General features: G+C 44.7%; 1 protein-coding gene and 1 long non-coding RNA gene across 2 annotated transcripts in view; both read left to right on the forward strand.

Annotated features, from left to right (window-relative positions):
• Positions 1-24,786, forward strand: part of Abtb2 (ankyrin repeat and BTB (POZ) domain containing 2) — a 152,114-nt gene that overhangs the window by 5,569 nt on the left and 121,759 nt on the right. The gene's annotated exons all lie outside the window — the stretch shown is intronic.
• Positions 251-24,786, forward strand: part of 8030431J09Rik — a 72,653-nt gene continuing 48,117 nt past the window's right edge. Inside the window, exon 1 of the long non-coding RNA XR_866592.2 lies at positions 251-24,491. This is a non-coding gene — a long non-coding RNA (RIKEN cDNA 8030431J09 gene). The remainder of the gene's footprint in view (positions 24,492-24,786) is intronic.

Below are 24,786 nucleotides of genomic sequence, written 5' to 3' on the forward strand. Positions count from 1 at the left end.
TTTATTGTGTTGAGGGGGCATTTGCGTTCAATGGCACTGTAGATGTCATAGGACATCTTGGAGTGAGTGCTTCCCACTGTGTAGGTTTGGGATTGACCTTGGCTTGGCGGTATTTGCCTTCACCTACTGAGCCGTTTTACTCTGTGGGGGGGGGAAGGGGGGGTTGATTTTCTTTTTCTTTTTCTTTTTCTTTTTTCTCTTTCTTTTTTTTTTTTTTTTTTTTTTTTTTTTTTTTTTTTTTTTTACACATTTATAAAACCCAGACTGGCTCTTTCTGCTCCTCCTACCAAGTGGCATTTTCTATTTTTTTTTAAATGGGATAGGTGGAGACAGTTTGAGTGACAATTAAGGAAGGCCTCTCTGAAATTTCATTACTAGTAATTGATAATATGAACACTACTGTTTAAGGAGCATTTTGGCTGCAAACAATGACTAAGGAGTTTTCTGAATTATTCACTTATTTACCATCCGAGACAAGTGTCAACATCTCATTTTCAGCCAAGAAATAAAGAGGCTGTGTTTAAAGCAGGAATGGAAATTCTGGCTGTAGCCTTCATTTGTCAAAGAGATTGTAGGATGGATTTCCACTGGGATAATTAGCCAAAGGAGCAAGGGTTAATTGAGCTGTGAGTTGCTGTTTAATCAGTTTTAACACCTGGGTAGGCTGAGCAAGGAGGGCTCCTCCCTTCTTTCTGACTGTTGTGTTATAGCCAAGGGAGCTTGGAGAACTGAAACAAAGCTAGCTTTGGAAATGAAAACTAATTTATCCTCCTTCCCCTCCCCCGGTTGCCCAGAAATACAGCCCCTGCCTTAGGTAGCATGAGTAACAAGCTGAAATTGTTAGGCCCCTTCTAGAAAGCTTTACCCGACTTCCCCGCTCTGAGCTGGAAGAGCCAAGTATCTTTGACATTTCTACAGCACTCAGGATATGTTCTTGAATCCTTTCCTGCTCTTGCCTCTCCATCAGATTGTGACCTCAGAGGCTTCACTGTCTCCCCTGAACCTGCACAATATCTAACTTTTAGGTGTTCTGCTAGTGTAGGGCTGCCTATAGGTTTTTGCCACACAGCGTGCGTCACTCCAACATTTGCATTTAAATTCTTTTTACATGTTAGAAGAACCCTTCCCCTTAGGTTCAAGCTCTTGATGAACAGAAGCACCATTTGGCGGTGGACAGATCATGAGGAGGACATCATTCAGTTGGTGGCTACCCTAATTCCTAGGTGCTTCCCAAGCCCTGAGATAGGATGAGTGGGAAGTGAGTTGGAGGGCTTCAGGTTAGAGAGACGCCTTTCATGTGGGATGCCCAGTGTGGTGGAGTTTTATAGCAGATATCCAGCAGGCAGCAGAGCAGTCCATGGGAGGATTGAGTTGAAAGTTCTGATTAGTAATCTTGCTGCATTCCCATCAACTTGCTGTGCCTAGGATGCTTTTCACAGAGAGATCCTCAACAGCTCATGTCTCGAAGCTCAGTGATGGTGGCAGGGCCAGGGCTAAGCCCTATTTTGCTCAAATCCCAAGTCTGCAAAGAAGATTCTTTCTATAAAGAATCCTAGAATCCGAAGTAGCAAGGAACAGGTCAGTATAGTATTTGACTCTTCAGATGTCAGGTTGGGTCAAACACACAGCAACACTGTTACTTCTTATAGATCTTAATTGTAAATGGCCTACTATGTCTAGGTATCTTAAACTTCTCAGACCAGCCAATCCTTTCCAGGCTTAGAGAGTGTACAGTGGAGATGCCATTAACTTGAAGGCACCATTATTCCTACTTTGAAGAGGCAGGGAGGGTGGCTGCCCCAGAGGGGAGTCCTTTACCAAGTTGCAGCTGCTAGATGATCAATATATTCAGCTGTATGGAAAAGCTGAAGGGTTGCCAGAGTGATGCTCTTTGGTTAAGAGGGGTGAAGGAGCTTGGGATGCATGGACATGCAAGGGAGGGAAAGCTGCAAAAATTACTTCAATAATAGGCCAATGGTCCTCCAGGTGTTGGGGGAGAGGTGCAGAAGAATCAACCAATCCCGTCTCCTTTCTTTCTGGGTATGCATACATGTGTGTGTATATGTGGGTGGGTGTGCATGTGGAAGCCTGAAGTCTTAAACCTCTGGTGTTATTCTTCAGGTGCTGTCCACCTTGTCTGTTTTGAGACAGTCTCTCTGTGATGTGGCTAGAGCTTGTTGAATAGGCTATGCTGGTTTCAGTGAGCCCTAGTGACCCAGCCTGAGTGAGCCATCTTCCAGGCCCAGAAGAGCCTTTCTGAAGGGTACATTGATTTCCTTAGAGTGCAACAATGTGTCCAGCTGCCCACGGTATTTTGTATTCGGAGTATAGGACAAACACTAATCAGCACAGCACTGTGCCAAGGTGATATGGCTTTTAGACCACAGGTTGGACCTCCCAAACTGCTTTGCCTATTAGTGAACCCATGTCCTCAAGCAAATCACCCCAAGTTTCTTTCTTCTCCTACCCAAAGAGGGGCCCATTCTTCTGCTCAGGGTGGTTGCACCTGATGAGTATCAATGACCCAGGGATGGTAAGGATTCTGAGGGTTTAGTGAGGGCACAGCCTGGGGCGAGGCTGCTGAGTGTGATTTCCCCTCGCCTCATCTGTGGGATGTACGGCGAATTCTTTAACTTCTGTGACTTAGCTTCTTTCTCTGTAACAAAGTTGGCACTGTTGGCATTTGGTACTAAATGCTGTTTGTCATGAGGCTGTCCTGTGCATTGTAAGATGCTTCATAACACCCTCTTGCCACCAGTTGTTGTGACAACGCAAAGTATCTCCCAACATTTCCAGATGTTCCATAGGGAACAAATTCACCCTTGATTGGAAAACACAGCTCTGCAAGGTAGGACTGTAATAGCCAACTCATGAGATGACTGTGAATATTTAATAAGCATCTCTATAAGAGACTTTTTAAAAAGAAAATACAAACTCTAATTGAATGCATTAATTTTCTTCCCTTCTGCTAAGATTCAAGCTACTTGAGTTTCTCATGTAGGGTGGAGCATGACCCAGATCCCAGGTTGCAAGTGTTAGTCAGAAGGCTCTCCTTGATGACTAATAATTGGTTTCTGGAGGTAGGAAGAAGTTATGGAGTCTGGAAAAATCACCTTCTTGCTCTGCTCAAGGTGGACTGTCCCTAGGACGTGCAGTCTGGCAGTGAGGTTAGCTTTCTCCCACTGAGTACTTGTCCACCTCTGTCAAGATAACAAGAGCAATCCCTGTTTAACGCTCCAGACTCCGAGGGAGCAGTTTTGTTGTGGATATTGGATTTGACTGATTGAACCTGATTTCCAAGCCTTGAGAATGGCAGGTGATTCCTGTTTTGCTCATCTGTGATGTGAGCACCTTGTTGATTGTTCTTGTTTGTTTTAAGGCAGAGTCTTAGTAGACTGGACATGCCTAGAAACTACTGTGTGGCTGAAGATGACTTCAAGGTCCTGACCCTCCTTTTTTTTTTTTTTTTTTTTTTTTTTTTTTTTTTTTTTTAACTCCCTGACTGAGGGGCTTAGAGGCTTATAGCACCGTGCCTGGCTTTGCCTGTTTTTAAAAACAACCAAAATGGGTTTTCAGCTTTGTTTGTTTGGAGTTGCTTGTTGAGTTGGAAGGGAAATGATGGAGAAACATAGCCCAAGTTTAGCCTGAGAAATGCCCCAGTACCCTCTGTGATCTACTTTGCTGACAGTGGCTGTGTGCAAGGCAAACAAGAAGGATTGGAGGACAAGCAGCGTTGTTTGAGGAGTTTGTGATCTAAGAGCGACAGCATAGCATGCATATGGTTAGCGGCAAAGAAGCTTGGCATCAGGGCTGGAGAGATGGCTCAGCGGTTAAGAGCAGTGATTGCTCTTCCAGAGGTCCTGAGTTCAAATCCCAGCAACCACATGGTGGCTCACAACTATCTGTAATGAAATCTGATGCCCTCTTCTGGTGTGTCTGAAGACAGCTCCAGTATACATACATATAATAAATAAATAAATCTTAAAAAAAGAATAACATTTAAAAAGAAATAAACAACAATAATCTAATTTAAAAAAAGAAGCTTGGCATCTTGTTTAAAACAATATGGAAACAGTGCTGATAGCCCCCACTAATTGCACAATGTTACCCATCTTTGGACTTTTCATGGGCTAATTTCATTCAGCCATCCAGCCTCTCTGTAAGAGAGCTATAGTTTCCAGTCCATAGATGAAAGTTTTGAAGCTTTACAAAGCTGGTAAGGTGGGCACCCTAGTGGTTGGAAGGGAGTGGGGCTCCTTGTAGGAGATGGAGCCTGTGAGCCAATGCAGACGTGGACAACAGAGCCTCGATCAAGAAAGAGAAAGAAGGGACAGTGTGGGAAAGACCTACAAGCCAATCAATGCATGCATTTTTGCATGACAGCAAGTGAACCTGGTTGGCTGGGAGGCTCAGCTACAAAACAAGGAAGAGTAGAGGAGATAACACAGGAAAAAAGTTTAAAAAAAAAAAACTCAACAACTCACATCTTTTATCCAGATGTGAAGAAGGCTGCCAAAGTGTTGGATGAAGAGTTTTCCAAAACTTATTTTTATAATTCAGAAATGGAGTGTGTCTGCTCTGCTGCTCATCCTAACCACAACCCAGACCTCCTGTTACCCTTCTTGTTGATTGAAAGTTTGACCTCAAAAATGCACCCGTCTGCTGTTGTAGCTGTGAAAGTAATACAAGACTTTTAAATGAGCAAACTTGAACTAAAGGGAGAGCCCCACTTCTCTTGTTGAACTTGGCTTCCGACTTGATTAGTTCACTGGGCTAAAGTGATCCCTGTACGTAATAAAGGTTGTGAGTGGTAAACTTTTTAAAGTAGACTACTGAGTTTATTCTTGCAGAATTCTACACTATGGAAGTAAGGAACAGCCTCAAACAAGATGAGCTAAAAGGGTCTTACTCCTCTTTGTTGACTTCAGGTCTAACTTGGTGTGCTCAATTTCCAGTATAGGGCTTAGCAGCTGACAGCTCATTTTTGATGTGGAGTTCTTTTCTAGCTCTTGTTGATGTGTTTCTAAAATATTAGTAAAGATTTTTGTGTTACATGCTTGAGATCATAGAAGCATTTTATAATTCATCTTCATCTGGGTTGGACTCCCTAGAGTTTAGTAGAGCCCTGACAGCAAAATGCAGAGATCATACTAGGTTGGCTAACACCTTAGGGGTGGGTGTGTGTGTGTCCTTTTCCTGACCTCAGTGTGCTGAAGAAATTTTCTTGTCACTTGAAAATGATAAATTTCATGAGGATATTGCAGAACTACAGATAGACTCATATGTAGTTAATGATTTGAAGGTCTTTCTTTCTAAATGTTAGCTAAGAAGAGTTTCATGAGGACAAAATTTAAGTAGGGAGACTGAACTTGGAAGTCCTGGCAATAGAAACCTGATTCCAGGGAGAGATGAAACTGAACCTCTAGGAGTGTGAGACAGGATAACCATCCCAACAAAAGCTTTTGTTGAAAGCTTGTTTTTCAAGCGCTGGGTCCAGCCCAGGGCCTGTGCTCTTCCATCAAGCTACACCCTAGCCCTTTTTGGGGACAACTTTTTGGTATAACCCTTCTAAAGTATGAGATCAGTATTTTCTGATCTCATTATGAGGAAAGCTATAAGTTGATGTTTACATACTAAGCAAACTGTATACAACAGTGTCTAGAACAATTCAGCACAGAGAACTATAGACTTGGATTGAGAAAGTTCTGGACAGGAGCTTGCCCTCTCTGTGACTGGAGTGAATCACCCCAGTTTTTGGATCTCTGTGGTATGAGGAGGTTGGACTAGAGTCTCTGGGGGCCATTCTGTCTCTGGAAATTTTCTGGACCCCACAAGAACTCTGTGAAATCAGTTCCCTGGGATTGACCCCTGTAATTAGTATCCTGAGGAAAGAAAAAGTCCTGGCTGAAGCAGGCTGTGGGCTGGTGAGACTAGACGCCATCTTTTTAACATTAGCATTTGCTGTGATTGTTACACTTAGGTTTTGCTTCGCCTTCTCCCAGAAGGATGAGTTCTATGTACTTCTGGCTGACATAAACTGCTTGACAGCTGTGTCCAGGCCCTGGCAGGCCAGCACTGTGGTGAGGTCCAGCCCCGAGGTGACTTCATACAGCTGGTGTTTGAAGCCTGCCTACCCAGACTAGGGTATTTATAGTAGGGGAGAAGCTAGGAAAAAATAAATACTCTACACCCTTCTCTGTCCTACTTGGGACACAGATAGGCATTGTGAGGAATGTAGAAGGCAGTGCTGCACAAGCCAGCACGATATTTTTAAATGCTGTTTGTTGGGGTTGGCAGGCCTGATTTTTCAAAAAGGAGGGGAAATGAGAGTCACTGAGGATGACAGGAGGCCAGGAGTTCTAAAAAGCCAAGATGCAGAGCTTGTTGTCCTGAGGTGTGCAGGCTTTAACTTCTCTCCTCAGTCCCAGAGTTTGAGCAGGACTTGGGAGGTTAGGCTGAGAGGCGAGATTAAACAAGCTTGTGCCCTTCTCTTCCCTATCCACCTCTCAAATCCTAAGGAAAGTCAATGAAGTGTTCCAGATAAGGCAGGGGTCCCTATGTATGAACTGGGGACCTGGTGGTTTGGTCTTCATCTCAGAGCTGGGTAGATCAAGTTATACACGGAGACAAAATTGGAAAGCAAATTGCTCACAGCTGTTCTTTTGGACTTAATCCTCCCAGGGCAAGCAGGACAAGCCAGAACTATGCTGGGATTCAATACAGGAGTGTAATACAAGGCCCCGGGGTAGAGCTGCCCTGAGAATCATCAGAATATTCCCCTATCATGGGACCTTTGTAAAGTCTCACAGATGATATTGTCTATTTAGCTAGTCTCTGAGGAGATTACAGTGCGTAGGGACTCTGGGTTAGGAGCTAGGAGGAAAGTTCAGTTTGCGGTGCATCATTTGTTCAGCAAATATTTACTGAAGACTTTGTGTGGACTGGGCAGTGTTCCGGGGAGCATGGCTGAAAGTGAAGACAGGAGGCACAATGGAGGAGCCACAGTAAGGGCCCTCATGGCTGGAGAAAGCAGCTCCCAGTAGAGGGAATAACAAGGAACTGTTCCTGGTTGCTGTAGACCGCACGGAGATGAGCGTGGTTGGGTTCCTCATGGAGCAGAAGGAAGGAGAAGACGAAACAACACAGTGTTATTGCATAACAGCGCCATGTCTTTAAGGCTGAGTGTGCTGTGATGAACTTGAGCTGATTGACACGATTCCATTTGCAGTTTAAGACGGTTATTCTCTCTGCCCTGTTGGGAATGGACTTTAGTATCAAGTGTAGAAGTGAGATGATCAAGGAAGAGGGGTTTGCAATCATTGAGGTAAAAGAGGGAGGAACTTAGACAAAGTGAGGGTGGGACTTGGACAGGTTGGTCGTGGATGTGTGTATGGTCAGAGCCAATGGTATTTACCTACAGTTTGGTATGTGAGTTAAGAGAGGAAAAACTGAGTGACGACGGTAAGGCTTATGGGCCAGGCTTCACTAAAGTATTGAAGGGGCAGGACTAAGCCAGAGACTTAAGTGTAGATTTGGTTGTTTGTCCCAGATGTAATCTACAGAGATAGTAAGTAAGAAGCTGGGTAGGAGGCAAGGCCACCTTATACTTTCTCAATCGTGTAATAGATTGAATAGCTGTACTCATTTGTTTTTCCAGAGGCATAGCCCAACAAGACTGGTCAGGACTTGGGCAAGAGAGGGTTAATTTCTATTTAACATGTTCAGTTGTTAGCCTAAAGAAGCTCCTTTGTAGATGGCCAATAGCCTACACAAAGGTGATCAGCTCTACTGTTTTCAGTCATTAACACGTGGTCTGTTTAATTAGGTCCACTAGTTCTGTGAACTACTTGGAACTTTGCATACATGTTCTTCACTTCTGGAAAAAACTATAACCCATGTTCAGGCAGCTTTGGATTCTTGCAAGTCAGTCATGAGTGAGTCAGGAATTGATATTGAAAGAATGTTCATAGGATACTGTGTATATCCAAGGGCCTGCTCTTCAGAAGGTGGGGGCATAGGGTAGTTATGGATGGGACCTTATGGTTGCCACTGCCTGACCATCTGTTGTCTCAATTTTCCTCTGCTATTAAACGGGGATATCACAGTTCTCATCAAGTAGCTCTTTCATTAATTCCCAGCAGTAGATTCATGTTATCATCACCTGGAGAGCTTAAAAATATATGTGTCTGTGACTAATATAAGGGCCTTCCTTCAGAAACTCCGAAGGAAATGGTGTGGAAAAGGGCTCAGATGGTGTGGGAAGAGTGCTTGGGAACGTCTGGTACACGGCTAGCACTCAGACATTAGCTATTATTAGTGGGCAGAGCATCACTGTTCTGGAGTGCTTGTTTCTGCCCCACCCAGGCTGATGGCTTTCCTTCACTCCTTAGCTATGATGCTTGGATCGCTCCTCATCCACAGAGCTCCCCAGAGAGCTCCAAGAGAAGCCTGGAGTGCTGGGCTTACCTGGGAAGGGCAAAGTTAGATCTGGAACGGCAGTGCTGAGGTCATGCTGCTTAATCAACTGGTAAAGCTTCTGTTAATTACATCTCTAGGATGCAGAAACTGTCTAAAGAGGTTAAGTAACCGGCTCAGGTCTCACAAGTCATATAATGAAACCGAGGCAGCCTTCCTCCAGATTCTCGAGTTCCCAACTACGCATGTGTCCTCCTTCACCAGAGAAGCCAGCAGACCATAGTGTCAACTCCCATGTCCAGCACTTAAACTACGAAGTGCTGAGCCTTACAGTGTGTACCTGGGCTATGTGCTTCACATGTCTTGGGCCATGTGGTTCTGCCATTGTGTGTATTCTGCATGTAGTCTTGCTGAAGAGCTTGAAGCTCAGAGAAACCCCCTGAATATCATTGATCAAAACAGGACGGCCTAGCTTGAGTCCTCCTTCACCGTGCTGCCTCCCTTCCCCTGTTCTCAGAAGTGTCTGGGTGGAGAGAAGCACAGGGTGATTTTATTAGCAAAGAAATGATGGGGTTGGTAAGGAGGGTGAGAGAGAAACTGCAGCAAGGCCCAGGCGCCCCTTATGCTTAGAACAGGGAGCCATTTAGGTGCCTTAAAATAGCCTGCCGTGGCGGGGTGCTGGCTGCCACAGGGCCTGTTCTGGAGGTGCTCTCTGCCTATTTAAAGCCGGACCCTTCTCTCCGGTGAAGTGAATGAAATGACCTCTGAGAAACTGAGTGCTTGCCTAAAATAGTTCAAGAGGAAGAATCTTTGGAAGCTTCGGGCTCCTTGAGCCCATTTCCTCTGGATTTATGTCACCTCAGAGAACGCCTGGCCTCCTCTTGTTTACTCTTCTGGCTCGTCCCTTTCTACCGTACTTGAGTCCTGTGTCATCCTAAGCCAAAAGCATCCATCCTCACAGAACGTAGCAGCCTTTCCCGAGTAACTAAGTTGGGGCCTTTTCTGCATTTAGTTTGTCTCTTATGGGGGTGGGGGTGGTGAGAGGCCATTTGTTTAGGACTTGGCCGTTTCTCTCCTCTGGCTGCAGAGTTTCCAAGATTAGAGCTCTGAAGTGAATTTTCTTTTTCTTCCCCCCCCCCCCTGCTCACACAAGGGCTGCCCCAGGGAAGCCAGGGGTTTCTCACAACCTTCCTCTTGTGGTGCCTAGGAACATGTATGAAGAGCTTTAAAGTCACTCCTCAATAATGCGGCCATAGCCACATGTGGGCCATTAAGTTTTAAACATAATAAAATTCGATACTGTTAAACATCTCACACAAGCCTCCTTTCCAGTACTCCATCAGCACGCATGCCCAGTGGCTGCTGGACAAGGCAGATATAGAACACGTCCATCATCGCAGACAGCTCTACGAGACAACATGCCATTAGACTGCAGGTCACCAGCTGGTCACTTGGGCCAGCTTTCTGGGTTTTCACGGGTCTAAACATCTTAACTACTCCCCAGCTTCTCAGAGACCCCTCTGTTTGCAGAAGTAGGAAGATTCATGGAAGGAGAGATTAAGGGCATTGATTTTTGTGGCTCTAACCTTTGGACCCCTCACACAAGGTTGTATTTTATGGTTTCAAAGCTGTGTAGCCTAGGGCAAGTCACTTAACTTCTCTGAAAAAGTTCCCTTGTCAGTGAAATGGTTTTAGAAATACCTCATGGGGATTCCACGAGGGTTAAACAAAATGGATAAATGTGCATAAAACAATGCCTGTTACACAGTGTTGACAAAGCTTGTGACACATTCCCTCAATGGAGGCCAGGGTATCCGTGAAGGCACTTTATTCAGTCAAAGGTAGTCGTTTGCAAGTAACCCTTAAACACTCTAAATAAATGGAGTTGATACTATTGCTGCTCCCTTCACCAGGACGTGTGTCCTCAGATTTAGGCTCTGCTTCTTTCAGATTCTGGGCTATCCTCTCTGGTTTATTGAATGACTTCCCGGTCACATCAGACAATGCAGAGTTCACTTTCTCTGTGGAACTGTCTGTTCCTTTCATGCTCTGGGTGTGTTCTTTTTGAGGGCCTCTTGCCCAAAGCCAGCCTGTCAGCACTACCTGGGAAGCTACCACCAAGACAGCGGGTAATCATCAGAAACTCTTGAAACTATCCCAGAGTTGAAGGTTTTGAGTGTCTCCCATGCCCTGTGCATCTTCTGAGCTGTGAGAAGTGAGACAAAAAGAGCTCTTGTTGGGCTCTTGGCAGAGGGGAAATTTGGAAGGAACATCTTTGGAATCAAGAGAGGTTTCTCTTGAGCTGTAGAGAGAGCAAAGTATCTGTTCACACTTGGGGCCTGGGTTCCACCCATGACCATTCACTCTTACCTAGATAACATAGCTGATGATTTAACCTTTCTGTACTTCAGTTCTCCCATCTGTAAAAAGGGAATAATCCAGAGAAGCTACCTGGTGGAGTGCTTTTAAGGACTCAGTGAGATGGGACACAATAAAGTCTCCTAGTCCAGTCTCACGTCCTCTGATGGAACTGGCACAGTACTAGCAGCAGTGAGCTGCAGTCCCCACCTTCCTCCTTTGTGCTCCCCAGAAATGACATTGGGGATTATTACTCTGCCATGGACTGTTTGTACTTTCTATTTGCTGATCTAGTGTTTAAATCACAGACATGATCTGGAGGGGAGCTAGCACGCAAAGCCATATGTAAATTACATGTGCATAACATGAGCTCCCATGTGCTCTTTTTCCTCTTCGCCCTTCTCTCCCTGGATGGCAGAGAGTTGTCATTCCAGACGCTCACAGGTGACCACCAGCCTGCTTTCCTCCTGCTGTGTTAGGCTGTGTGAGCAGCACTGCCCAGCCGTGCAGTGTAATCAGAGCTGGCTTCTTTCTATAGGATTCATTTGTGGTGTGGAACAGCCATGTGTTTATGCAGTTGCCACTCATTTGTCCACAGTTAGATGTGCCAAATCTGACACTTGGGGTGAACTCCAAATAACTTGGAACTATGTGCAGGCTATACAGGCGTCTTAATCAAACTTATTACAAGGCATATATCTAAATTGGAGGAATCCAGCTGCCACTCTGCCTCTCCTCTCTTTCTATGCCTGGCACTAGAGGGAGGAACCATTCACAAAGAGAACTTCTAAGAAAAGGAAGGACACAAAGCCAGGATATTGCATCACTCTGTTGTCACCGTTTGTGAAACATGACCAATGCTGACAAGCTGTTGTCCTATGTGGCTTCCCTGGAGCCCTACAAATCACTCCTGGTTGGTTAAAGGACAACGCTGATTCTTCTTGCCAGTTGTTTTGGCTGTGACCTGTGTTGAGGTCCACTGTCAGCACAGTCTCTATTCTTCATAGGGGGGAGAGAGAGAGAGAGAGAGAGAGAGGGGGGGGGGAGGGGGAGAGAGAGGGAGAGGGAGAGGGAGAGAGAGGGAGGGAGAGGGAGAGAGAGGGAGAGAATATGTGTATGTGTTGATTTGAGCCCATACGTATCTTCCTCTTTCCAAAAATACAAGAGACCTCTAACTTGACCATCCATATGACTGGCTGATTGCTGGAACATTCTTGGGGCACTTAAAAATGGTACTTAACTGGCTATATTTATTTTAAACCTCCAAAATTGGGTCTGAGTTATCTGGGTGACAATTTTTACCTTCAAGACTAACTCTTTTTAATGCCTGGTAGTGACTGTATTTTCTGTTCACATTTTCTGTGTGTAGTATTTCTACAAAGCACTGTGTTTCACCATGGCATTTTCACATATTTGTAGGGTACTTGCCATATATAACCATGTTCACCCCCTTACCATCTCTTGTTTCCTTCCCTGTCCCATTGGTACCTCCTATATCCCCCCTTCTAATTTCATGCATTTTAAGTTTAGACAGTATTCTTCAGTGTTCCTCAGGTGGTTGTGATGAGTAGGCAAATGGAAGACTGTCTGGCTTTACTGGTTATCAGTGGGGTTCTGTGCCAGGAACCTCTAAGTGTATATCAGTCTGGCAAAGTCTAGGCTGAGAGAGACTGATTAGAGGTAGTATCTGAGGCTAGCCTGTGTCTTCTTCTCTCCTGAGTAATGAATGGAGGCTATGATCAGACCTACTCAAGGAGGAGCTTGGAGTGCTTTGGAAAAAAGAATAGAAGTCAGCAGTCTTGTGGGGTTCACTCAGCCACACCCAATGAGTGGATGGTCATATCTGTCCAGTGCCTTCTGGGAGATGAGAAAGATTCCAATGATTTTTGTTGATTGTCTCGTGGAATCCTCATTGTAGACTATGAGCTAAAGAGCCTGTTACTAATCGTGTTTCATAGATGAAAATATGAGGGCTAGGTACAGTTAAAGTGGGTAGTCCAAGGTCACTCACTCATAAGCAGGTGAAAGAACCATTTGAGTTTTATTTCCACCAGACTTCAAGCTCTACTTTCTATCCTGAAGGCTTGAATCAAAGTCAGTACACAGGGCGGCTGAGACAGCTCAGCCTGTAAAGACATCTGCTAAACCTGATGATCTGATGCAGCCCCTGAGACCCTGCATGGTAAAAGGAGAGAACCAACTCTTGTAGGTTATTCCCTGACCTGCACTCACGTGCCTTGACACAGGTGCATGCATACGTATACACACAAATACTAAGTAAATAAAAATGAAAAAAAAAACCCAGCAGGCTACTTAGAATAGGTCAAATAATTCCTGTCCTGTAAAAGAAATGTCAGAGTTTTCCACAAAGTATGTTTTGTGCTTTCTCTCCTCAAGGCATTGCTAATTCCCTTCTAGTCTCCTATTTCAATTGCCTCCAGACCCAGCTAAAACTGGTTTGCTCTTTTTCAGTGAGTTGTTCATGTTTTGATCTGCTGTCCTTCTTTCTTACTCCTGCTCCCTCCCCTACTCACCCCCTACACACAGATATACTTGCTAGATGGGCCTAGTGTATGTATGGGTCAGGTTCTGAGAATGCTACCATCATCACCTGGGGCATAAACACAGGCCCGTTTTTAGTTGGTATGTGTCTCAGTCTGATAATTGACACACTCAGAGGAGCATCCTCTAAAGGGCTGAAGGGTGGGACTATGTAAACTGATTGCCTGCATTCAGATTCTGGGCCTATTTCTTGCTTAATGAGTAACTGCTTAATTACACTACTACCCAGTCTACACTGTAAGACAGAGCCACTACTACTGACTTTGGAGGATAGTTACAGGAATTGAATAGTACTTTCAAAATATATTTGATATAATCTTGGCCTATAAGTACCCAGGATATTAGCCATTATGGTGGTAGAGTAGGCCCAGTGCTGATATATGCCCATGTATATCTCATATACACCATGAGCATTAAGGGAGAGGTCTGGGCTTTGCTAGTCCAGTTTAGGTCCCTTTCTTTGTGCAATTCTGGGCAGGTTCCTCTGCTTTGTTTATTTTTTCTTCTGCCCCGAGGACCAGAATCAGTGTCTTATGTATGGCTGACAAACACTTTACTATTGAACTATGATACCCTAGTCCCACTTGTATTTTAATTTGTAATATTAGACCAAAAGCTGTACCTACTGTCTGTTTTGTAAAGCTAAAATTTGGAGCTGGAGGTGCAGTTCAGCAGTAGATCCCTCACCTGACAAATGATGGGTCCATGATTCAAAGGGTGAAATTAAAAGTCAATGGCTTTATGAAACGTGTAGGTAGGTTTACTTGGCAGTGAATGGATAGATTAAAAAAAAAAAAGGAATGGGATGAACCTTAGCAAAACTATAGTGAGAAATGTAAGCTCAGTCTTTATAAAGTTAAAAGAAAAAGGTCTTGAGGAATATATTACAGGTCAGATCAATCAATAGAGCAGAAAAGGGAAGATGAGGGCCAAACACAGATAACGGCTGTCTAAATCTTATGGGGAGGGAAAAGGAGAGGGGGAGGGAGGGAGACTCATGTGGTTTAGTTGTCTGTGCTTGCCACAGCTCTAGCTTTGTCTTGGGGGGTGATTTCACATTATTATAACTAATTAAAAGTGGTCATGGATGAAGGATTGTGGTAAATCAAATTAATGCACCTGAGGTTAAAAATTACTGGGTTCCCAATTGGTGGTGGCTACTTATTATTAGCATGCTATGGACCACCTGGGTTATGCTGTGAGCTTCCTTGGTGCTCTCTGTGATTGCCTGTGATTTTGGGTAAAATACCTGAGTACCAAGGCTTTCCTCTTCCAGCCACAGTGGCCTTCTTTTACAGAGAGCCCAGAACAGTCAGGATATTCAGGTTGCCTTGCTTCTCAGGTTTGGGCCAACACGTGGGCATAAGTGCCTGTGTGAGTCTAAACTCACTGAACAAAGACAGGGTTGTTTTGTCCTTGCTGTGCCAGATGGAAGGCTTTCATTAGTCACTTTGGGAGCATTCATATTAGCTGGGAGATTTTCTTTCCAAGGGTTGGAGCTGACGGTGTTTGCCTTGGGATGGTCTTAGTCCTCTCTGCTTTCATTGCTACTGCCAAGTATCACAACCCTTGCCTACGGCTTTGCTCTACCCATAGTTCCTTTTCCTTAACATGGGGAAGCATGGAGGATATTTGAGATGGCCCAATCACATGTTCCCAGGTCAGTGGCATCTGGGTACAAGTAATTCTCAGGTCTAGCTCTTCTTCTCTGACTGTGGTTTATAAAGGGACAGAGACAAGAGCCCCCGGTTTTGGAGCCAGGAAGACCTGAATTCCATTTCAGACTCAGCCATGTAATCTGAGGTAGCAGTATTGTTTTTTCCTGTATGTTGAACTGAGACCAGTGAATTGTCACATAGGTACATGTGTTCAACTTACCTAGGTCATGATTAAACTCCAAGGAGGGGCTGGGGATGTAGCTCTGTTGTAGAGTGCCTACCTAGTATGCATAAACCCCTGGCTTCAGTGCCCAGCCCTACCCAAACTAGGGCTGAGAGTAGGAGGACAAGAAATCAAGCCCACCCTATACTATATCACAAGTTTGTGGTCAGGAGGCTTCAAAACCAAAATCAAACGGTAACAGCAAAAGGATCTTAGGCCCTCAATGGCCCTTCCTGTCAGCAACTCCCCACGCACACCTCAAGTACCCACAGAGGTCTGGTTTTTGTTGCTATCAACTGTTCTGAACTTTTAGGGTTGAGACATTATTAAAACCCTTCTGAGCTTCAGTTTCTTTTGTGGAAAGTGAAAATATAGGGCCGTGTTACTGCATTGATTTGGGAAAATCTAACAGGACAGGGTACATGAAGTCCACAATAAGAGAATTATCCAGCAGGTATCACTAGCTTAGGCAGAGCTGTGTTATCTCTGATGGCAGTGTTGGCTCTAGAGAGTCGGGTTCCTGCTGATGTTATGGCATTTGTGTCCTGTGCCCTCTATGTTCCACTACCATCTTGAACATGCTTCAGGTTGTTCACACAGTGGCTTGCAGGACTTCTGCTAGAAACCAGTACTTGATGCTTAAGTTGATAGAAGAGTGAGCAGTAAAGAAAGCATTCTGCAGCCTCCCTCTCCAAACCTGTGATTCAGACTCGGTCTGTTTTCTCTATTAGCAAAATCGATAGCTGTATCGCAAAGCGCAGGCTTGGGTCGGACCTGTTTCTCTAAACCGAGAGTTGGTGTTAGTGTGCCCTGGGTGCCATGTTTGTTGAAGTGTAAGGATGCTAAATTTTTTGTTTTAAAACTAAACAAAAACCACCCCATATGATGGCCCCAAATTTCTACAATGGTAAATATTTCCTTGAGTCAAAGAGAAGAAAAAACAGGATACCCAAGTTGAGGGGTTTTTGTTTTTTGGTTTTTTTTTGGGGGGGGGGGGTGACTTTGTGATGCATGTTCTACATTAGGCCTTAATCTGTGTGGTATGTATGCCCTTTCCTGACTTTAGGCCTTCATGAAGAAGGCAGGACTACAGGAGAGAGGGCATCCAAGGAACTTATAAAGACAAATTCCCCGAGTCAGAGATGGAGTCTGAAGCTGGGATCTGTCCTTAGAACCTTCTCCCTACACTCACAGAACACTGACAATATGTCAAGGACGATGTGAAGAGAGCAGTGACTGTGAGCAGCTTTGAGCCAAAGGCATGCATTCAGCAGATTGTTACAATGCAGACTGTGTACTGCATGTGGAAGACCATAGCTAGTAAGCCAGGTTGGGGCCAGGGGTTGACGTGGTCCTGGAAGCTGAAAAAACTACAAGAATAAATCTCAGACATCTCATGTCATATGTGACTCATGTCAGAGTGTCCCTGAGACCCCTCATCTAAGGAGACATTTCCCAGGGTAACTTCTGCCCACCCCTAAATGAGATTGTGCTTTTGCTAAACCGCTGGATGTGTCTGCAGCTGGCATGCCCTTGCTGTGTTTCTGATCGCTTTGCAGCGCCCCGATCCATGCTGCGATGTTTTAAAGACAGGGGCCTTCTTACTCTGGAAAAGGGTTTCACTTTCTTCCCAGGTAAATAAGAGAGGTTAGGCAGTAGATCTGCATGGAAAAGAAGTGCTTTATTAGCAAGAGTTTGTGAGAAAGAACACGGCTCTAGTATGGAGCTGGGAGAGAAACATGTTTGCTGAGAAGGAGATGCCCACTCGGCATCCCCTGTGTGGCCCGCCATCGAGTAGGGAGCCAGCATGCCAAATTTCTCCAGTTACCATGGGACCCAGACTTTGACAGGAAATCATGGTAGGGTGGGAAGGAATCCAAAATACACATGGCTGGCATACAGGATGCAGTTAGGAAAGAGAAGAGAACAGTCCATCTATTTTCCTGCGCTGAGTTCTCTAGCTTCAAATGGGGCTGTTCTCTAAGCCTCCCTCTGAAGTAGGTCCATTTTATGGTCCTGATTTTCAAGCATGAACTTTTTCCATATTAAGCAATACTTCTGTGATTAAAGTGGCCCCTTTATATGTTTGTGGAGGGTATTTCTTAGCCGTGTGTGTGTGTGTGTGTGTGTGTGTATTTGTGTGTTTTAAGTCTACAAACTAAAAAAGGAAAAAAAATTCTCTTCAGTCAAGGAGACACTTTTCTGGTCTTTCGGATTTTTCCTGAGCTATCTCTCTGCTGAAGCAGCCTGCTGGAAGCCCAGCACCCTTCATTTACTGAGGTGTGCCAGTAGTAACAGGAGGACTTTTGTGGCTGAATTTCCTGGAAATTTCAGCCACCATGTTAAGAAGGTGAAATGTCTCATCCACAAAGAAGCACATTTGCATCCTGTCAGTGAAGTCTGTTAAACTGGAAAGCTAGGAGAGGGATCTTGCTTGGGCCTTTTTGCAAATGGAACTTTGGAAAAGTTCAGCAGGACCTGACTGTGCATAGCCTGGGACCAGTTCCAGACCTCCAGAACATTTAACAGGTTGCTATTGATAGCATTTTCCATGAACCACGCAGTCTAGCAGTGTCTTTGAAACCCTCCCATATTTCTTGGGAAATGTCCTCGACTGTTGATGGAAACGGCAACTCTGCCACAGGGTTTTCATCGCTGCACCTCCTTAGTACCCCTCTTTCTTCTTTCCTCTTCCTCTTTCTCTCTTTTTTCCCTCTCCCTTTCTTCTTCCTCTCTCCACCTCTTTCCTTCCAGACTGAGTGTAATTTGTCAGGCACCTTAAAGTCACCAAGCTTCTTGCTCTTGTCCCTCATGATGACTCTAACTATAGTTGGTTTAGAAGAGGTGACTAGACCAGCCCTAATAGCAGTAGAGTACCTTATGGTTTTATTCTTTCTCCTCTGAGATAACAACCGCTGTAACTCACCATTTAACTGTGACTTTATTTAAAGTCCCTTGCTACACGTTGTGCGGACTACCTTATGTGAGCCTCAGAACCCACCCTGTGCTGTATTGCTATGATTTATTTCCAGTTTACGGATCAGCTATGGCTCAGAAGAGCTGGTGTTAGTTGAGGATGAGATAGGCTGGTGATGTGCAGCTTCACCTGACTCAGAGACCATATTCCTGACCACCATGCAGTACTGCCTTCTCTATACGCTGTGCTGCCTTTCAAGAAAATAAAACCACAGAGTAACCCATCTAGGACCAAAAATACCTTGAGGAACTAGAGGTTTTTTTTTTTTTTCTTACCCAGAACTTTCTTCTCTGAGCAGTGGCCCCAACGAAGGTCTCTGACATCCAAGTTAGCAGCAGTGGGTCAGAGACAGTCAGTCTTAGGTTCATATTCAAGGTAGGTGAGGCGGTCTGGGAGGCCAGTGCACTGTCTTTATATTCCAGGTAATTTGCCTGAAGCTGAGAAGCTGTGAAGTTTCAGCTTTTTAAGTGCACTTCTGTTCAAATTTTATGTTTCAGGACTCTGCAGGTTGCAGATGCAGGACAAACCAGTTTAAGCAAAGTGAAGTTACTGCCTTAAGGTCCTGAGTGGGGTTGGCTTCCGATGCGCTCTGATTCAGAGGTTCGGAGACCCTGGCTATCTCCTCTAAATTTTGCTCTAGATGTGCTTATAAACTGGCTGCAACAACCTTGCCTTTGAGGAAGAACAAGGGCCAAGCTGGCTTCCCTAATAGCTCAAACAAAAACTGTGTCTGTGAGGTTGCTTAGCTGTGATAAGCCTAGTCAGAGTCACGTGTCTGTCATTGAACCAGTTACTGTAGTCTAGGGCCACATGCTTTTTCTCTTGATGCAGAGAGAGAGTAAGGGACCCGTGGGTCTGAGAATGGTAGGTGGGCTATGGAAAGAAGACGGAGAGATGGAGCTGCTGGTTGAACTAGATAGAAAAGTAGAATAGAAAAATAACCATAGGGAATGCAGCCATCACCCACGGTAGGCTAGACAAGAGTAGTTTTTTATTTTAAGGGTTTCAACTTGCCATTATTAATAAGCATCCCTTCTTGTTGTTGCCGTTTGGGCATTTATTTTGTGTGTATGTGTACGGAGCCTGTGCTCCTATGGGAGTACATGCACATGGATGTCCTTGTATGGGGAAGCCAGAGGACAACTTCAGATGTTGTTTCCTAGGAGCTGTTGATCTCATATTTGTAATCAACAAGGTCTTTGACCAGGATCCAGGGCTCAGTGGTTAAGCTAGGCTGGATGGCTCTCTGTTGCAGAGACCCACCCTTCTCTGCCTCCCTAGCTCTGAGGTTATTGGTGTGTGCCACCATGCCCAGCTTTGTATTAGTTGCTGAAGAATGAGCTCACGTTTTCATGCTTGGGCAGCAGGCACTTTACTAACTGAGCCGTCTCCTCATCCCCAAGTCAAAGAGCAATGTGATTTATTTATTTATTTATTTAGTCATTCTTTCTGGCTTCAGTGTCTATTTGTTCTAATGGAACTTTTCCCTCTGGAAGAAAAGCACTTCTTTAGATGAGTACCACTTAAATATTCAGATTGCAGGTTTTAGTGAGAGCCATTTAGACTGTCAATAGCTCAAAGACTGGTTTTATTTCTGACTTAATGGCATCTTAAATTATGTCAGATGAATTAAAGTGCCACTTCTTTCTTCCAGCCTAAGTCCAAGTCATTGCTATCTTGATATACTTGAAGTTTGAGTGAGACTGCTGCCCACTGTTACAGAAAAGTCCATCTCACTGATCCTCATGATTAATCAGTTGCAGATGCAAGTGGAAGGTGCGACCGTATTAGGGACCATGTGTTTTCAGGATCCTGATGGCTGTGTGGCTAATGTGCTTTCCACTGCAGAACTAAACCAGCCAAGGAAGGGTGTTATTAAATGTTCCTTTTGAAGTACCTACAGTTAAACAGATCCAGATAGAATGACTGTTGAGCCAACCAGGCTACCATGAGTGGTGCCCTGTGGCCAGCATCATGGAGGACACAAAGCAGTGGTTCTTGCAGGGGGTATGAATGATCCCTGCCTACTTGCAATATCCAAGGAAAGTCTGTGTACACTGTGCTGCTAAAGGCCCTGCGTACAGTCTCGTGTAATCCTCACACTAACAGCAGGAGGCAGCTACTAGTGTCCTCATTTTTTGCAGAGGAAATAACAGAGGCTTAAAGATGAAATCTCCAGTCACCAGGGACAAGCTCGTCACATCCAGCCTTGCACCAATCTCCCTCCAGCTGCAGAAACCCCTGTTGCTCATTCCCTCACCACAGTGCTGAGGACGGAGACTGTCATTGCAGGATTTCTCACAGGCACAAAAGCACACTCTCCCCTGATAACAGATTTCATCACTCTCGAAACTGGAAGCCTGGGAAGAAAGAAGATTGCTGACTGCTGGAGCCTGCCTTTCCAGAAGGAGGCTAGTTGCAGGGAGAGGAGGGACTGCCAGCCTCTTTGACTCACGTGATCTTACCATCTGTCTGGCTTCTGACTCTCAGCACCGACTCAGTCTGTCTGCAACCCAGACAGCAAGACCAGGCCAAGGACAAACCAAATCTTGACCCTAGAATTTCTTGACCCTGGAATTGGGTAGATGGAAAGTTGCTTAGGGCTGCTGAGGCCACCTTAATCTCCGTATCTCTATACACTGTTAGCTGACTCATTTGAGAAGGCAGGCAGATGGAGCTGGAAGTGTGAAGCAGGCTGTGAGGAGTCTGATCTGAGTCTCCATGGCGAGACAACGACAGTACATGCTAGCCATGTATGTGCCACTGCTGTGTGCACTTGTTAAACCAGATCCAACCACAATGGGAGAAGCAAAAACCTAATCCAGGACTTTGTCCTGGGCATGACTATTGGATTTTAGACAAAGGTTTTATTTTTCCCCACATAATTCCTCTTGGAAGAAATCTATACGGGTAAGGGGCAGAGTAACTGTATGGATATTTTCCTTCATACCTTTAGACGTGAGACAGGAGACTCCCTATGAGCTCACAGGCAATCTAGACTAGGACACACAGCAGCAGACAACAGAGAGGCCTGTCTCAGACAAGGTAGAAGATGAAGATCGACAGCCTCTGTTGTCCTCTGACCCCCACTTGTGTACTATGACACATGAGTGCCTACACACGAGAACACTCTCAGACACAATAATACACACAGAAAGATCTTTAATGTAGGTGTAGAGTCCTGTGTACAGCATGATATTGAGGAATTGGGAATTTATATATGCTGGGCTGATAGCTTTTCAACAAGATCCTGACTCCTGTCACTTTGGGGGTTACTTTATAAGCTAATTAAAATTGGGGGGGGGGTTGGGAGAAGATAACTAAAAAATGCCAAAGGCCTGGGAATGTACTCCAGGCCCTTTCCTGCCTGCCCCGCTAAGCAGCAGGGAACAGACTCGTGGAGTAGGATGGAGAGCAGGGGATCTTTTTGCATTGCTCTACCCATCTCACTGGAAACAGCACCTTAGAGGGTGCGATGCATGACAGTTGACGGTGTGATGGCCTCTTTATCCTGTGTAATTTTCTCTGCTCTGAAGTGTGCTTTATCTAAGTATAGCCACTCCAGCTTTCTTATGCTTGCACAATGCATTTCCTCTACATTTAATTTTAACTACTCCACATTGTATTTTGAGTGAGTTGCTTGTAGACAGCATATAGCCACATTTCGTTTATCTGATTTCACTCCATGATCTAGCTGTTGGAGAATGCTTGGGTTTAGCTTTCTTTCTGATTTGCTCAAAGCCAAATTGTACCAGTTTAGACGTATTCTCTTTTCTTTCCTCTTCCTTTCTTCTAGGTTATTTGAATATTTTTAAATTAATATTTATTTTTATTTTGTCTGTCTGTTTAATGTGTGAGTGTTTTATCTGTACATATATCTATGCACCAGGTGCATGCTTGGTGACCTTGGAGACCAGAAAAGGACATTCGATCTCCTGGAACTGAAGTTATAGATAGTTGTAAGCCACCACATGGTTGCTGGGATTCAAACCCATGTCCTTCGCAAGAGCAACAAGTACTTAATCACTGAGACATCCATTCAGTCCCTATTTGAATACTTTAAATATTCCATTTAATTTTATCTATTGTGTTTGGGTCATATCTTTTGGAATTTTTTTTTCAAATGGGTGCTGTAAGGATTAAACATGTACATGTGTACATAATACTTACACACATGCTTATTTCCTCAGCGAACTTAGATTTAATATGGTCCTACTAGAAGTAGAATGTATAAGAGTCTCACCACCTCTTACCCTCTGTATAAAATCTAACTTTGAAGGATGCTAGGCTAGCCCACCAAACAAAATGTATAAAGGGGAGATAGATTTTAGAAGGAATAAAGAGTTGGGTCTACCTCATTCTTTCACTTAGTAAGCATTTATCCAACATTTTACCTGGTAACATCCTGAGTTGTATGAGCTCTAGATCGATGGTACTAATAGCTATCACTGAGTACTCACGGTATGCATGCTGTCTTCTCAGTTCTTCACAGTTCTGTTACTAATCCTGTAATTATTCACATTCAGTAAGTAAAGAACTGCAGGCACAGTGAGCTTAACTTACCAAGAGGACAAAGGTTAACTTAGCTAGAAAGCAGCAGATCTTTGGGTCCGTCGCTCACATCTCTGCATTGTCACGGGATTACTGCTGTGGGAGAAGCACACCAGAAGCTCATGGGGAGCTTGCACACCCCACAGAGTCCAGTTTACCACCCCTAGAGCCACTGATGGTCCACTTAGGAGGCCCTTTTCTTCTGTCTGATCCTTTTTCTTGTCTTCTGTAAACATTTGTAGGAGACCTTGTCTATGCCTGAGATTACGCCAAAGCTCTGAAAGGGGACCTTGAACCTGAGGTCAGAACAGGAAGGCCCTCGGAGGGCTGTCCGAGCACTTTTCAGATAGGGAGACTGAGGTGGGTAGGAGGGAAAACAACCTGTCCAGTGGTACACAGTAGGGCTAGGCTTGAACTAGGACCCTGATTCCTGTTTTGTGTCTGTGTTGCTTAAGCTATCCCAGCAAAAGGGTGCAGGCAGCTGAGGAGTAACAGGCTGGAAATTCTGATCTGTGGTTGAACAGAGACAGCCAGAGGGCCCCTCAAGGGAGTCCCCCCACCCTTGCATGCCAAACCTCAGAAGATGCTGGCAACAGGCAGTGCTATTTCAGTAACCTTCAGGGGCTCGAGGCTTCAGTGGTCTGGCAATACTGTTTACCGTAGCCAAGGTTTGTTTACCATTAGGTTTTTCATTTCCTAAAGAGGCAGACGTAAGCCCTGGGAAGTACTGATGCTTAACAGTTAAAACTGATACCTGTGAAGTAAGAATGTCAGCTAGCCAGCACAGACAGACCTAGTCTAATCCAGTGTAGTTGTCTGGAGCACTGTGTTGAATATGGACTCAGGAGGAAGAATTCAGGGATCCATTGGTTATGCCTGCCACGGGCCCAGGACTAGTGACTGGAACTGTGTCTGTGTGTTTATTTACCATTAGCAAAAGGTTACAATAAGCCTTGGATTTTAATTACAGTGCAGTAATAATAGCTGTCGTCATAAGATTGTTGTGAGGATTAAATAAGAATGTAGTTACGTGCTCATTAAATGCTAGTCACTCTGCTAGTGCTGGTAAGAGATTTTAAAAGGAGAAAAAACTCCAGTGCCTGATGCTGATGTTGGCACTGGAGAGATAAACTGATACACTCTCTGTGGAGGTTGGTTTAAGTGGAGAGAAATAGGCAGTCACTAGTAATATAGTAACGTCACTTCAGTTGTAATAAGAGTACTGAGCACAAACAGAGGCAGTCTAATGAGATGAGGAAGAGTTGGGGAGAGGACAGCTCCTTTGAGAGGGTGAGGTTGGAGCAGAGGCAGGATACAAACATCTGGGAGACCGCTGAAGAAGAGAGGGTGAAAAGGCTCCAGGGCCTTGGGAGGAGCAGGCATGTGGCACCATTAGCTTTTGGGAGGTACAGTAAAAGATAGCATGCTTTACTTTGTAAACACTTTTGGAAACTATAGTATAAAATTTTGAAACATTAAAAAATTAATAGCCCAGTAATAGAGCATTGGCCTTGCATGTGCGAGGCCCTGGATTTGGTCCCCAGGGCTGTCTCTCCTCACTAAAAATCATCCTGATTGTACTTGGGGTGTTTTTTTCTGACTGGTGTTGCTTCTGCTTTTCCCGTTGAGCCCCTGCTGCACATGGCACAGTGCTATAATTCATCTGGAAGCATCTGGGAAGGCTTGGCTTCTGTGAAATGTGAAATGGGGAGTTGTTCCTTCCCTTCCTGCAAGGACTCAGCTGAGGGTAAGACATCTCCAAACAGTAGTACTCTGTGAAGTCACATCCACTTTGGTGCGTGTGGCTGGAAGAAAGGTACAGGTGGTGCTAGGGAGTCTGGGGAGTTTGCATTTGAGGCTGGAGAGCAGGAGCGCTGTATTCCCAGGGTTAGGGTTGGGGAGAGGAAGCTGGGCTTGCTTAAAGGATAAGGTCTTAAATATTTTGGAGAACTGCAAATTCCCCTTGTGTGGACCTACATTATCTGTCAGCATCCCTGAGGAGTTAGCATTCAGTGTTGTCTGAGTGAGAGAATACTTTTATC

Source organism: Mus musculus, chromosome 2 (genome assembly GCF_000001635.26).
Source record: "Mus musculus strain C57BL/6J chromosome 2, GRCm38.p6 C57BL/6J".
NCBI lineage: Eukaryota > Metazoa > Chordata > Mammalia > Rodentia > Muridae > Mus > Mus musculus.